This window comes from Panulirus ornatus, chromosome 34, assembly GCF_036320965.1.
Source record: "Panulirus ornatus isolate Po-2019 chromosome 34, ASM3632096v1, whole genome shotgun sequence".
NCBI classification, from domain to species: Eukaryota; Metazoa; Arthropoda; class Malacostraca; order Decapoda; family Palinuridae; genus Panulirus; species Panulirus ornatus.
This window is the reverse complement of record NC_092257.1, coordinates 2,307,388-2,323,814: the sequence shown is the minus strand read 5'-3', so window position 1 is coordinate 2,323,814 and position 16,427 is coordinate 2,307,388. Positions and strand designations below refer to the sequence as shown.

Below are 16,427 nucleotides of genomic sequence, written 5' to 3'. Positions count from 1 at the left end.
GGCTGAGACACATCTTCCCTACTTGCGTGGGGCTGAGACACATCTTCCCTACATGCGTGGGACTGAGACGCATCTTCCCTACTTGCCTCTGAGGTGCTACAGCGACAAGAGGCTGAACCGTTGGCATTTGATATGAAGCTGAAGTGGGACGCCAGAACTTGATCCTGTCTCCAGGACGTCTCGACAAGCTTCTCTTCCCAACTTTACCCGGGGTCTCTGTCATCAACGTTGGTACATTCTGAAGCTGTGGTTCATACTGCAGACGAGAGAATAACACCTCTCTCTCTCTCTCTCTCTCTCTCTCTCTCTCTCTCTCTCTCTCTGTAGGATCTTGGTCGTGCGTTCAGCATATGAAGGAATATATATATATATATATATATATATATATATATATATATATATATATATATATATATATATATATATATATATATATATATATTCCTATGAGTCCACGGGGAAAATGAAACACGAAAAGTTCCTAAGTGCACTTTCGTGTAATAATCACATTTCCAGTGATACAGTCTCGCCAAAAGTAACGGTTTACTTGCGGTGTTACCAGATCCAGTCCGGTAACACTAACGTCTCTTCGATGTATATCAACTGACTGTTATATTTCTCTCTTGTGTCTCCCCTGATGATGTGATTATTACACGAAAGTGCACTTGGGAACTTTTCGTGTTTCATTTTCCCCGTGGACTCATAGGAATATCTTGATCACGCGCAAAATTGTGATCCTCTCTCTCTCTCTCTCTCTCTCTCTCTCTCTCTCTCTCTCTCTCTCTCTCTCTCTCTCTCTCTCTCTCTCTCTCTCTCTCTCTCTCTCTCTCTCTTCCTCCCCCAATGGTCGCTTGCTGTCCACTTCCGTCGCATCAGACGGCCCGTCGCTGTGCGGGGGTCAGCCCGTCCTGCCTCACCCCCTTGTGTTCTTCAATCGGTCGCTCACTTGGGACACCCAGCGACCAAACATGATTCATGTAAACACTTTATTGGTCTCAAAGTTTAACGACTCGTGTCTGCAACTAGAACTTAGCAGAACTTAGTTTTCAGAACTTAGTTTTATTGTTGATATATCAATGTTAATGTATCTGTTTATATTTACCCAAGTTTTATAGTACATATATCAATGTTTATTGTATGTTTATAGTAGATATATACCAATGTTTATGTATCTGTTTATATTTACCTAAGGACCAATTTCTGTTGCCTGAGTCCTGGTGTTGCCTGGGACTTTCCAAAGCGCTCTTGCGGCCCAAGTCTGCGCTACTTCCAGTAGCAGGGAAACCTAGACACCTTTCGAGTGAGACGTTCTTTGACGAAAGTACATTTCCAGTGATACAGTCTCGCCAAAAGTAACGGTTTACTTGCGGTGTTACCAGATCCAGTCCGGTAACACTAACGTATCACTATTCATGCGTCTGTGTTTACGATGTTCCAATGAGGAACGTCTCAGTAAAGGAACGGATCTTGACTACACCAAGTTACGAGGTTCCGCAGGTGGAATGAGAGACGGCCAGGCATTGGCAATATCTTAGAGGCTAAAGACGTTACACATTTCAACAATCATTTCTTCCATAACATCAGACGGGCGGAGGAGGAGGAGTAAGACAGTGTTAACACTGCGGAAACATGTTATCTAAATGCTTGGGGGGACTATGTCGACGTAGGCATGTTTAAAGAACAGCGGGTGATCAACACACAGGAAATGAATCAACAGATTAGGTGCTACTCTCTCTTGAGTACACTGTGTTGAGTACTACTGAGTGAGTGACGTGGGTACGATTGAGTGAGTGACGTGAGGACAAGTGAGTGAGTGACGTGAGTACAATTGAGTGAGTGACGTGAATACTACTGAGTGAGTTACATGAGTACTGAGTTACGTGAGTACTACTGAGTGAGTGACGTGAGTACTACTGAGTGAGTGACGTGAGGACAAGTGAGTGAGTAACGTGAGTACTAGTGAGTGAGTGCTCATGCATAATGGTACCACACATGTGAATCACATAACGACGTATTCAGTGGTTCGGGTCATGCGTCGAAGGCGGCTCTCGTGTGTGTGTGTGTGTGTGTGTGTGTGTCTGTGTGTGTGTTTGGTGAAGCCCTTCTGTCGCCTCGTAGTGACGCAGGGATGATGACGTACTTCGTGACGTCAGAGTCCTGGGGGGAGGAGGGGGGGAGGGCAACTGGTAAGACCGATGGGAAAAAAAATGAATTTCCAAAGCGTTCTTCCCACACACACACACACACACACACACACACACACACATACACACACACATACACACACACATACACACACATGCATATATATATATATATATATATATATATATATATATATATATATATATATATATATATATATATATATATGATACATCTTTGATTGTATTGGCTTACGTGTCGGTAATTACATATATCATCATCAGACTTAATAAAATAAAGATGATATCCATTTAATATCTACATTCACAATGATATATTACATACATACATACATACATACATACATATCAGGTCAAGTAGTGGGGACAACATTCCAAGCTGGGTCATGGCTTCCTCAGGAGGTCACTTGTTAAATGTTCATGAAGTGAAAACCTTCCATGTATTGTGACCCATGTATGTATATACTGAAGGGGTTTCAGTATTCAGTGAACGGTTTTCTTTTCTTTAGTACCTCTCTCTCCGTCTCTCTCTCTCTCTCTCTCTCTCTCTCTCTCTCTCTCTCTCTCTCTCTCTCTCTCTCTCTCTCTCTCTCTCTCTCTCTCTCATCCTTGCTTTATCTCTCTCTTCTGCTACGTGGAAACCGCCTTATGTCATCCCTGGCGGAGTGCAGACAGAAAGACCTCAATGCCTCTCAGCAAAGGATCCAGATTAGTTTTATTCCTGTGAATCGAGATAAGTCTCTCTTACCCCGGATGCGCCTCCTGTATTGTCTCACAAATTATCGAGACAATTTTCATTTCGTTTAGTATGGCCAATACCCTCCCAGCTTGTTCAGGTGTCACTGAAAGCTGAAATAACCAGCTTAAACGTAATATGAGGATCTGCTATACGTAACACGTCTTTTTACAAGAGATTCGAAACGTATTTGTGCTTTTTCCCCGAACCGTTCCAGTGTTGGAGGTCGTTGGGGGGGAACGTAACCCTTGTATATTGGACCTCTAGACACCCTGGGTGTACTGTGGCTCATAAGTATTAAGTTTCCAGCGAAAAAAGTGACTTATTTACTTCCAGTTCAGGACCCTGCGTCAGGAGGATCGTTCGCTGAGGGATAGTAGCGCTGCAGGAGCGGTTTAGAAGGGGTCGATTAGGCCTTTTTTTTTTTTTTGGCTCCTCCTCCTCCACCGTCCGGGGTTTATACGCGGTAACACACACACGCACGCACGTCCTGGCAACTCCTGGACACACGCGCGCGCGCGCGCCCGCTCACACGGGCCGCAACATAAGGGAGGCCAAGGGTGTGTGGTGTAGTCAGTTGCTGTGTGGACGTTGTGAAGTGCGGGTGCCAGTGTAAGCACGAGAGGTGTCCCTCTGACGACGCTCGTTTCTCCTGGCGAAGCCCACTGACGAAGCACAAGAATCGAGAGAAGACATAAACTTGTGGATATTTTTACGACTATTACAGACGAGGTAAAGTACCTAGGTGTTTGATGAGGTTGCCAAGCGAGTTTTGCCAGGCCTTCGGGTATTTTGGTGTGTGACGAACTAGCTTCAGTTTGCTGTCCCGTAGTGCATCACTTAGTAAATACAAATAACAGAGAAACAAGTGAATTTTCGAATAAGATGATCGTGTAAGGTGTTATACAACCTGTTTATCTCTGGAACTGGGAGTTAGATGTAGTCATTATTAGCCACTTCTTTTCATGGTACGCTTCGTATGCAAATACAGACTGCACGTCTAGGACAGTAATTCATGTACTGATGTAGTCCACAAGAGAACATTGGTATCTGTATTGCTATTCAGGCTCTGGGGTTAGGGAAGCGCACTGGGCATCAACAATGAGTCTTTCCCCACACCACAGAATAGTTAATTACCCAGCAACGCCTCTCCCATCCAATGCCCCGCCCAGTTATCGTTGATCACAAGTGATTCATTTAACTCGCGATAGATCGTTCTCCCCTCCGACGTGTGGGTGCGACACGCAACCGTAGGAATAGTATGGTGTGTGTGCGTGTGTGTGTGTGTGGGGGGGGGGGTCCTGATAACCTACTCCGGTGTGCGACAGGACGAAGATAAGCGGCTTAAAATAACTTTCTACGCACCTGTAGTAGCACAGGTAACAAGGTTGGTGTGTATATATATATATATATATATATATATATATATATATATATATATGTGTGTGTGTGTGTGTGTGGGTGTGCTACTTCGATAATTGCGAGTTGATGTGATTAACAAATTACCTTACGATATAATCGGTTGGTACCACCTAATCATCATTACGACATGCAGATGCGACAACGAGATTAGGAAGAGATTATTCATGAATGGCTAATCCAGACTTGGGCGATCCGAGTGTTACAGGAAGAAGCTGTATTTGTAATCTGTGTATTGGACTGTACTCAGGTCTCCACCTGCTGGTGTATGACAGTCGAAGTGAGGACCATTGTTCGAACCCCTCCTCACCGCTTGATAGTTAGCGAGACTTTGATGTAACAAGCAGGTGTCGTTCTTCGCCTGTACGAGGTCACACCCTGAGGGGAAAATCACCTCTGTCGCTGCTGTATCTCTGAGGAGGACAGCCAGCCTCGTGGAACACCTTCTTAATCTGAAGATGTCTGTATTTCCCAGCTGCTGTATGTTGCACAACCCAGGGTTGCAGGAGCCTTTATAAACAGGTTTTTGCTTGGGTGCCATTGGGACCCCTTCATAGAAACTGGTCCTGGAATGTGTGTATATATATATCATATAATGCCTGCAACAGCAAGGGTTCGAACCAGGACATTTTGCGTGGTAGTTGGGAACAGGATACTTGGAATAGTTGATGAATAGCCATTTACGAACGCGAGGCAATTTCGAATCCTTGGCGCTCACAGGTAAATCGTTATCTTTGTGTGTTTGTGTATAATATATATATATATATATATATATATATATATATATATATATATATATATATATATATATATTGGATAACAATATAGCCACAGGAAGTCTGATATAAACCCATTATGCAGAACAGTACGACCCATGATCACGAAGCCGGTACGACCCTTGGGTAGGTCATGATACCCAAGACTCGTATATCGTGCTCAAGGGTCGTCACATCCCGCCTTGGTCTGCATGAGGACATTAGATGTAGTCATGATGCAGTGCATGATCGGCCGTGACGGGAATCATGCTCTCTCTTTAGCTCCTCCCGTCTAGGGAAACGTCAGAAAGGTTTGTGAACTTTGTTTGGTAATATTCACGTTTGAGTACGTCGCTCGTTTACCACCGTGGAGAATGGGTTCCATTTATATATGTTTATATATATATATTTTGACTCGAGCAGGCTTGAATTACCGTCTATAGCAGGAGAGGGTTCGATTCCTTTAATGTATTGTCTGTTAACTTTGATAAGTTTTTGTTATTTACGCTCCCTTACTTCAGAACAGTATTTCTTTATTATGATCCTTATCTTCCTCTGCCATCACTATTGTAAGCACTGTATATCTGATCCCTTTTAGCACCGCAAAACACTTCGAAGAATTCAATGCTCTGATGCTGTCTGCATTCCTTTGTATGTCTTTTTGCTGAAGCGTAAAGGGGAAAAAAAATTTCTTTTGTCCAAAATATATAGTTATAAAATCTGGTATGGTCACAGAAGCCTTAACATAGGTCAGGAGCTTAATGGCTTCGATGGGTAGGTAGATGGCTGTGTGTGTGTGTGTGTGTGTGTGTGTGTGTGTGTGTGTGTGTGTGCAGGCTGCGTTCATCAACAACCTGGTTGATCGAAGTCATTCCGGACGGGAGCATCTGAGATACAAGAGATAACCAAAACTGGATGATTAAGGGGAAAGTTGTCTCGTCAAATGTTTCAGACGTGGGTCGAAAATTTCCTTGTCTTTACAGATCTTCGTAGTTTCCAGAATATATAAGTATATATTTAAAAGCTTTGCTTTTTTAAATGTAATACTACATCGATCCCCAGATGAGATTGTTTACATAGTGTCTTCTGTGATGAGGGTTCCGTGCTCAGGTGAAGCACACACTGGACCGTGCACCTGTTTTAGGCTTGGCTGTCCGCTGTTCCATCAGCTGTGTCACATAGACCCCTTTGTATCTGAGTGTTCCGTTCCAGCTGTATTGATATGATGAGTATCGACAGCTGATTCATCAGTGTTTATTCAGTCCCTTGAGCACGACGGTACGGCCCTTGAGCACGACGGTACGGCCCTTGAGCACGACGGTGCGGCCCTCGAGCACGACGGTACGGCCCTTGAGCACGAGGGTATGACCCTTGAGCACGACGGTACGACCCTTGATCACGACGGTACGGCCCTTGGATACAGTTTCCTAGGTTACATCTGACTCGGGTGTCGCACCGTCGTGCTCAAGGGTCGTAACGCTGACAGATCATATAAGGATCCATCATGTGTACGAGGATAATATAGCGTCGTGCTCAAGCGTCGTTCCATCATGCTAAAGGGTCGTCCCACTGTACTTCAGTGGGATAGATGTTCACCAGTGGGATAGATATTCACCAGTGGGATAGATATTCACCAGTGGGATAGATATTCACCAGTGGGATAGATATTCACGAGTGGGATCGATATTCTACCACTGGGTTCGATACCCCTAAGGCTGTGGTTTGAATGGTTGTGGCGTGATGCCAGCGCGTTCCTTGACCCTCTCATAAAAGGAGAATTGTTGACCAATTGAACCAGCTCGCCACATCCCGAACCATGATTCACGTAGCGACGTATCATTATCATTATTATTATTATTCATTTGTTTATTTATTTTGCTTTGTCGTTGTCTCCCGCGTTAGCGAGGTAGCGCAAGGAAACAGACGAAAGAATGGCCCAAGCCACCCACATACACATGTATATACATACACGCCCACACACGCAAATATACATACCTATACATCTCAATGTACACTTGATAAACAGTGAATATTTTCGGTAACGTAAAATTTTTTTTTTGGACACCGAACGCATCAGTTGACATCACCAGCGAACGTGTCTGATTCGCTTCACACACGAAGCTTTCGTACCTTAGCCACGCACAAGTTACAGTAACTTCAAATTACTGTCCTTTTTTTCTTTTTTTTTTTTGTCTGAAAATTCCATGATGGTCGCGCGGCGAATGCCTGCAATGCCCGGCTCATTTTAGTAGCGTTTGAAATTTATCAACGAAGAGTTGAGAAAGAATTTATATATTTTTGGAGGGAATGTCTCGAGTGGTTCATTCTAAGAGTTCGAGTCAAGTTTCGGGTTCATAATGTCTTCTACACCGCCCAATAGCATTCCAGATTCCTCCCCTGGAAGGGTCGTGTGGTGGTTCCTGATCGTAATCTGTTTGATACGTAATCATTGTCATCCCATGTGTGTGTGTGTGTGTGTGTGTGTGTGTGTGTGTAATTACCTCTGTGTATTGTACGGGAAGGGAGTCTACACCTACACCCTCGGAATCCTCATCTTTTGAACATTCTCTACAACTGAACGACTTTTTGAACTGTCTGTTGTCCACATTGACCACATGTTATGTGTAGATTAGATCGGAGATTCACATTCGTGTATATTTACATAAAGGAGTCTACACTTCCCTCCACATGTGCGCAGAGAAGATCCATTTCTGGCAGACGATGCTAACACAAGGGCGTGACGTGCGCCGTGTGTGTGTGTGTGTGTCTGTGTGTGTGTTTGTGTCTGTGTGCGTGCGTTCACCGGTGAAGGACACAGGTGATGTCATTTCCTCACGTCACGTTACACGTCACAGGAACCAAATGGCAATGGCATAAAGCTTCTCTGGTGCACCGTGCTGATGGTCGTTCTGTGAAAGGAAATGAAGACAGAAAAAGTGTGTGTGTGTGTGTGTATGTGTGTGTGTGTGTGTGTATGTTGTATGATGTGTGTGTGTGTGTGTGTGTGTGTGTGTGTGTGTGTGTATGAGCGGCTGGAGTGCACCTGTGTCTGGACATTTCCTGTGCTGCCCCTCCTGACGCGGTGGCTGGCGAGTTCCCTTCCGGTCCAGGTCCGCTGCGTCCTTGGCAGGAAGCCGGTCGCTGCTGCTGCACTCTGCCCTCCCGTCCTCCTCCCGCTGCCTCCTCCCGTCCTCCTCCTCCCGCTGCTTCCTTCCTCCTCTATATGTCGGTGTTTTATCTCCCCGGTTGTGGTGGGTGGGGGAGGAGCCTCCTGCTGTACTATCCTGTCTTCATCTATGATAGTGGCTGAGGAGGAGCCTTCTGCTTTACTGTGCATACTCCATCTGTATAAACTCGGGATGCAGGATATGGCTCCATCTATATAAACTAGGGACATGACTCCATCTATATAAACTAGGGACATGACTCCATCTATATAAACTAGGGATGCAGGATATCATCTCAGCCCTCCAGCAGATGACATGTTTCCCACCTACTCCTGTCTGCCATCGCCCCTCAAACCAACTCGTGCCATTTCCAGTGAGTCAAGTTCAGTGAATGAGAGAGTCAAGTTCTCCCAGCGAAGGTTAGAACTTACCGAATCTGATACATCGTCCTGTTACAGTCGACCGAGTCGTGGTTACAGGAATATCAGAGGTCACAGTGTGTCCCGGATCCAGACAGATCGCAACCCGGTCTTGTATCCAACGCTGATGACCAGTTACACAAAACCGATCTTTATTTATTATTCCAGTAGCACAATCCTCATGATTAGGGTGAACAAAAGTAATCTCAAAACACATTCTGATCTTAGTCATGTAGTTTGGTTTCAGTTTTCTGAGTCACTTAAGTTGATGAAGAAGAATGATGAGGAACATGTCGAGTATGCTATCCCGCGTTAGGTCACAACACACACGTATCATTTGTGGTGTAGCGTGTCTGCCGGGGCTGTGTTCGTGCTAACAGTGGCCCCATGTTTGAAAATATTGACTGGGTGTACAGACGTCTACAGGGATGTGAGTCTGGTGAGCGCGCGCGCGCACACACACACACACACACACACACACACACACACACACACACATATATATATATATATATATATATATATATATATATATATATATATATATATATATATATATATATCCACGGGAAAATGAAACACAGTAAGTTCCCAAGTGTACTTTCGTGTAATAATCACATCCTCAGGGAAGATACAAGAAAGAAATATAATAGTCAGTTGATACACAACGAAGAGACGTCTCCAGCTTTAGCGGGTTGGCCAGGATCACACGACACATCATCATCATCATCATGTGTGGAGGTCATTCATGTAGAAGATGCAGGGACACCAGAGTACACCTTCAGCAGCCAGTCCCGCAGACCAATGACGTAGTCTCCTGTAATGCTTCATGTGCCCTGGTGCAGACCATGGACGATATGGGTCACATTCCCTGGTGCAGCCCATGGACAACATGTCGACTCCAGTTTTCTCTATCCTGTGCACGTCTCTCATATTCCTGAAGGCACAAGATCCCCCAACACCTTTAATGCTTCTTTCACTCCATGTTTGTATACACCTATAACATAACTCGTCCAGTTTTTACTGTACTGTTTCCAGTTTATTCAATGTTACTCTGTGTCATTTGTCGGGGGCTTCGAACGAGTTTATCCCTGAAGACGCTGACCCATATAACACACCCTGGCGCTGATTCAGACTCGTTCCTTCCCTACGAGATATCTGTGGCCTTCACATTCAAGAACACATAAGGTTACAAAACAAAAAAAGAGATGTAATTACTGTATCCCTGAAATCATTTGAGGACATCACTGTGAAAGTTAGCCACTCGAGCACAACTGAGCTTCCGACCTTAACCATGAGGGTCAAGTCGAAAGGCAAGGTCATCATGACAACCCTTAGACTCAAGGGTCGTACCGTCGTGCTCAAGGGTCGTAACTTTGTGCTTAAGGGTCGTACCGTCGTGCTCAAGGCTCGTACCGTCGTGCTTAAGGGCTCGTACCGTCGTGCTCAAGGTTCGTACCGTCGTGCTCAAGGGTCGTAACTTCGTGCTTAAGGGTCGTACCGTCGTGCTCAAGGCTCGTACCGTCGTGCTTAAGGGCCGTACCTTCGTGCTCAAGGGTCGTAACGTCGTGCTCAAGGGTCGTACCATCATGCTCAAGGGTCGTACCGTCATGCACAAGGGTCGTACCGTCATGCACAAGGCACTACTATGATTACGTCTTTCGCGAACTCAAGGCCAATACTATTCAAAGTGTTTGTTGTACACTCTGTTTGCAGGGGAAGCAGAAGGGTCGGCCTAACACTGATCAATACGTGTTTTCCCAAGCAGTTTTCAGAAGAAGCGTGTTGCAATCACCATAAAACCGGATTTCATTAGTTCGTCGTAATATTGAATATATAATGAAAGTATTTCTGAGGAAGATGTGTCATCCATGTATTTAGTATCCCTCAGGTCTGTTACCAGTTAGTATAACGCGTCGACTCTATGTGAGCCACAGAAACCTTCAATGAGACATTTTGAAGTAAGCTTTTTAATAAACAAAGACTGTCGTCCAGCCTCGAGTGTTTATCAAGTATTTGCCAGGCAGTCGAGGTAATATGTGGCCTGAGGGTGTCGGCGTTCAGTTTAAGGCGTTGTGATTATCATTCTTGTCCGGTTCCCTTCCACAACCCGGAGACCACGAAAGCCTCAGAGGGCAACACGGGTCACTGACTGTGGCTGCAAGACTGACGATAATAAACATAGGTGTTTGTTGTCCACTGGGTCGTCGTGCGACACTCACGCCATCTTGTTTAAGAAGAAATGAAACTTTCCTGTATATAAATGTTGATGGATGTGATGGTCGTCAGCTGCTAAAGGTCACTAATGTAAAATCCTTCTGATGAACTCTTCATCCTCCACAAACATCGTCAAAAGGTCCCACTGGATTGATGCAGCTTGGAAGGCCTTTGTATTTGTATTTGTTAAGAATATAAATGATTTTGTGATGACGATCTTCTGCCAATATGTTCCCTCCGATCCTAATGCATTTTACCATCATAATCTTATATCACAAGAGGTAGAGATCTGAACATTGACAGAAAGGGTTGTTTATAAGTGACGACAGTAGAAATAGCTCTGAAACTAGTGACTACATTGGAGATATCTTTATGTCTAAAGTAGAAATACCTCAACAATTAGAGGCTAGAAAAAAAGATAACAATGATAGAGGTCAAGAGTTGTTTGTCTTGTGTGTGAGGTCAACATTATACACTTGTGGAGAAAGACAGCTAGGTACTCTGGCGGTCGTCGACATGTTTATTTTGCCGACATTTTCCATCCTTGGGAAGACTTGTAGAAAGGATAATCAGCGAATTGACGTCACATGCAGGGAAGTGACGGGTGGGCAGTGACAGGTGGAGAGTGACGGGTGCTGAGTAATGGTTATATAGTGACGGATGAAGAATATCTGATATGGTGACAGATGAAGAATATCTGATATGGTGACAGATGAAGAATATTTGGTTTAATGGCGGATGAAGAATATTTGGTAAAGGGTGATATGTAGACATGTAGTGATAAGTATATATGTAATGACATGTAGATATGTAGTGATAGGTATGTATTAGAATATTTCAAGTGAATATGCAGATCCTGCGAGTCACAGTTGGTATAATTGCACGACTGTTTCCGTGAACAGTGAACAACCTTCACGCGTTTTAATGTGATCATTTCTCACCAAGGTCTCGCCCCCAGGAAACACAGACACAGTCTTGCTCACTGTCCCTCTAAACCGCAGGGGGAAGGGGGAGACCCCTTGTGTGTGTGTGTGTGTGTGTGTGTGTGTGTGTGTGTGTGTGCTTGATCTCGCCAGAATTGGAATGGGGGGACAGGCGACGCACAGACAAGGGTGCGTTGATCCCTTTTCGAGATCGACCACTTGCTATGATGTCTTGTGGGACCATACACACACACACACACACACACACACACACACACACACACACACACAGCAACCCGCGTCTTACTGGTACATTTGGTATCCTGGTATTTAGCTGTGAACGAGGAAGGGTTGTGAAGCGTCAGTAATAAGCAGCTGTAATGATTATATGAAGTCCACACACACACACGTGTGAGGTCCAGATACATGTATATGTAAATGCTCTCGTGTCTGCATTTACCTTACACACACACACACACACACACACACACACACACACATTTCTACCATACCCCAGTCCTGAGTGCAGTATTATAACCCTCGCCTTACATAACCTCAGCCACTTATCAACAGCACACAAGGTGCTGGAGGAGACTCCATGTAACCTCTCGCCTTGACCCACTACCGCCCCACCCCCTCATACCCCTCAGAGCTTCTCCTAACTCAGCTCTCTCCTCCTCCTCCTCCTCATCTACTTCTTTAACTTCTCCTTGTCTTCTTTCCTTCTTTACTGAGCGTATATATATTGCCTGCCTTTTACTTTCTATCTCTCTCTTTCTTTCTCACTCTCTCAGGCGACGAGACTGGTTTCAACACTGCAATGACTTCACGTGGGTAAAACCGCGTAGGACCCAGGTAAAGCCTCTGGGAATTCCCGCCGGAAAGATAAGCTTGTCTGTGGAAAGACGCGGCTTGCGTTGCGCACAGATGGCGCGCCATCTCGCTTTTCCACTGCGTCAAATGCTTTTTATTTATTCATGACTGTGATGGTGGATATTATGGTGTTATATATATATATATATATATATATATATATATATATATATATATACTAGCGTGAGCTAGGTACCCATTTTATCGTCCTACACCTCAGGGTGGATGAACAGCTGGGATTACTGTGGGCCGACTGCCGTAACCAGGATTCGAACATATGCGCTTGACCCTGAGCGGCCCATAAATGCGTCATGGCTAGGAACACAAACCGTTACACCAAGGGAATCCATAGTGAAATCCATGTGCATGACGGTACGATCCTTGTGCATGACGGTACGATCCTTGTGCATGACGGTACGATCCTTGTGCATGACGGTACGATCCATGATCACGACGGTGCGACTCTTTGGTATGACCAGCACCTCCTCCTCGTGACCAGCACCTCCTCCTCATGACCAGCACCTCCTCCTCATGACCAGCACCTCCTCCTCGTGACCAGCACCTCCTCCTCATGACCAGCACCTCCTCCTCATGACCAGCACCTCCTCATGACCAGCACCTCCTCCTCGTGACCAGCACCTCCTCCTCATGACCAGCACCTCCTCCTCATGACCAGCACCTCCTCCTCATGACCAGCACCTCCTCATCTCTCATTACATCGCCCTGGATGCAGCCAACGTCAGCGTAATTGATGTCGTTCGTAACCTCTGTGAACGCTTATCACAACGAATGATCATCACCATCACGCAAATGTAATCGAGTAAATGTAATCGCGCAAATGTAATCGAGTAAATGTAATCACGCAAATGTAATCGAGTAAATGTAATCACGCAAATGTAATCGAGTAAATGTAATCGCGCAAATGTAATCGAGTAAATGTAATCACGCAAATGTAATCGAGTAAATGTAATCGCGCAAATGTAATCACGTAAATGTAATCACGCAAATGTAATCACGTATATGTAATCGCGCAAATGTAATCACGTAAATGTAATCACGCAAATGTAATCACGTAAATGTAATCACGCAAATGTAATCACGTAAATGTAATCGCGCAAATGTAATCACGTAAAAATAATCACGCAATGTAATCACGTAAATTTAATCACACAAATGTAATCACGTAAATGTAATCGCGCAAATGTAATCACGTAAATGTAATCACACAAATGTAATCACGTAAATATAATCACGCAAATGTAATCACGTAAATGTAATCACGTTGTATCAGTTGCCGCTTCCTGATAACGCCGTAGTTGTGAGAAATGGAATCACTCGTGCCAGGCTGGATTGCTTACAAGGCTCTTAGCGTGTCAACAAACACTTTGACCTGACCTACCCGTCTGGCAGATGGCAATATTGTGCATGTCTGTCATGAAGATCATGACAGACATGCATTTTCCATTGTATGTTGTGGACGTCGCAGGTCAGTCATGTAACCCAGGCGCTTATTTCTACGCTTTTGTTTGTTTATAGTGTTGGTTAAGGATGACAATAGCGACAGGTCGCTTTTGTTTTATGAGTAGCCTTTGTATCCGCCCATCGCAGGTCATGACCCCATTCAGACAACGAGACGTGCGCGCCGTCAGCGTGGACGAAAACCTGCCTCTGGCGCCGCCCAGCAGGTGTTCCCACGCCTCGCACCGCATCTGTAATGACAGCAGGACGAGCCCGGTAGCCTTCCTCGTTGTCATGTGTGTGTGATGTCATTCATGGCTCACACGGTCTACCGGGGCGAATGTGGGTGGATGTGCCACACTGCTGCTGGGCCTAACCTCCACCTGTAGGTCCACGTATTTTTGGCCTGGGCACAATAATCCCCACCAACATGAACCAGCTGGCCAACGCCACCTGGCGTACGTGTAGAACAGTCATTGCAGAGTTGAGATGCATGTTGTGGACAGTAAGAGGGGTGTATGCTAGACCAAGGTCACTGCGAATGCTTGAGTGCATGTCTGCCTGGGTCAGCGCCGAGGGATGGCAAACACAACGGCCTTGGGTGAGAGACGAACAGACTGCGTCGGTCATATGAGGTCATCATGGCGACTTACGTATCCTTGTTACTTCAGGATCCATCATCACCTGATCCTCCTCACTGGCTGTGCAGAGAAGACAGGGCCTCTGCCAGGCATGTGGTCCAGAGCGCCGGTCTCCTCATATCGCTAAAATCCATGGCTAGACATCGAGAGGTCGGTCTCGTGCCGCTGGTCCGCCCAGCAGTTCCGTGAGGGGCGGTGATCAGCTCCTGACGTAGGCTGTGCTGTGTCCGTCCCTTGCTGTGCGAGACGATCACGTCAGGAATGCGACGCGTCAACTCCGACGATGATCGGTTCGTTAACGCGTACCCACATGAACGTAGTGTGTGGGATTATCGACCCACTGGTCGTTAGGACGGGTCCCATTATGTTGTCCCAGGGTGCAAGCAGCGCATACAGATGCCAGTTCGGAACTCTGTGGCAGAAATTATTTTACTTCATCCCTGCGTCCCTGCATTGTCCCAGCTGTGTGTTGTAGTCCTGTGCGGCAACTTCGTCCACACACACACACACACACACACACACACACCACCCCGGCTGACCTTAGCCAGACGACAGGCTAGTGGTGTACCAAGTGTACATCTTTCTTTATCATCTTGAGCACGACGGTACGACCCTTGAGCACGACGGTACGACCCTTGAGCACGACGGTACGACCCTTGAGCACGACAGTACGGCCCTTGAGCAGGACGGTACGACCCTTGAACACGACGTTACAACCCTTGAACACGACGGTACGACCTTTAAACACAACTGAGCGAAGCTTAAACACGACGATACGACCTTTGGGTAAGATGGCCCGTCCTTTCAAGGGTCGCGCTTCATACTCAAGGGTCGTCCCTTTCTGCTCAAGGGTCGTACCGTTTTGCTCAAGGGTCGTACTGTTATGTTTAAGGGTCGTACCACTTAATAATGCATCTGATGAACTATATCTAAAAAACTTCGAATATACAGAGGGTTAAACGAAGGGAACTGGCAACGCTCCTCACGCAGATAGAACTTAATTAATACATAATTTACTAATTATATTAGAAGCGTTCACAGCGGTCGGCATGGTTCTGCTCGTGTGTGTGTGTGTGTGTGTGTGTGTGTGTGTGTGGTTTTATTCACCAGAGAACACCGGGGCTGACCCAAGTAGCCAGGTAGATAGAGTCGGGCTCACCTTGTGATGATGGACGGGTGGGTGGAAATCCCCAGGTGGGGGAGTGGGGGGGAATAGAGTGAAAATCCCCCATTGCCTCCCCCCCCCCTCCCCCACACCCCTCCTCCGATGGTGTGGCTGTCGTCGGGATGTGGCAGATAAGAGAGAGAGAGAGAGAGAGAGAGAGAGAGAGAGAGAGAGAGAGAGAGAGAGAGAGAGGCACACCAGACAGTTTATTATACGCGACCGAAACTCAAGCTTTTTATTGAATGCTTTCAGTCGGTCTTGCCTTACCAGGCAGGGAAGCCCCGCCTGGGACGGTCCTAACCAGCAAGCAAGCAAGCATAAGTCATGACTTCACCTGAGGCCAGGCTCGCCCATGACGAAGACAAGGGGAATACAGTCGCCTGCTACGTTACGCAGGCTGAGCTGGAGAGGGAGGAGTTCTCGCTACCACGCTCTCCTACCTAACCTATGGGGGATCCATTTGTGGCATATTTGGCAGAGCTTACTACT

The 16,427-nt window shown here is 45.9% G+C and overlaps 1 protein-coding gene across 1 annotated transcript in view; it reads left to right on the top strand.

The window, feature by feature from the left end:
* The first annotated feature begins 3,461 nt into the window (after positions 1-3,461).
* The window catches only part of LOC139759709 (venom serine protease Bi-VSP-like), a 28,871-nt gene continuing 15,905 nt past the window's right edge, over positions 3,462-16,427 (top strand). The window contains exon 1 of the mRNA XM_071682104.1: positions 3,462-3,633. The gene's annotated coding sequence lies outside the window, so the exon portion shown is untranslated. The remainder of the gene's footprint in view (positions 3,634-16,427) is intronic.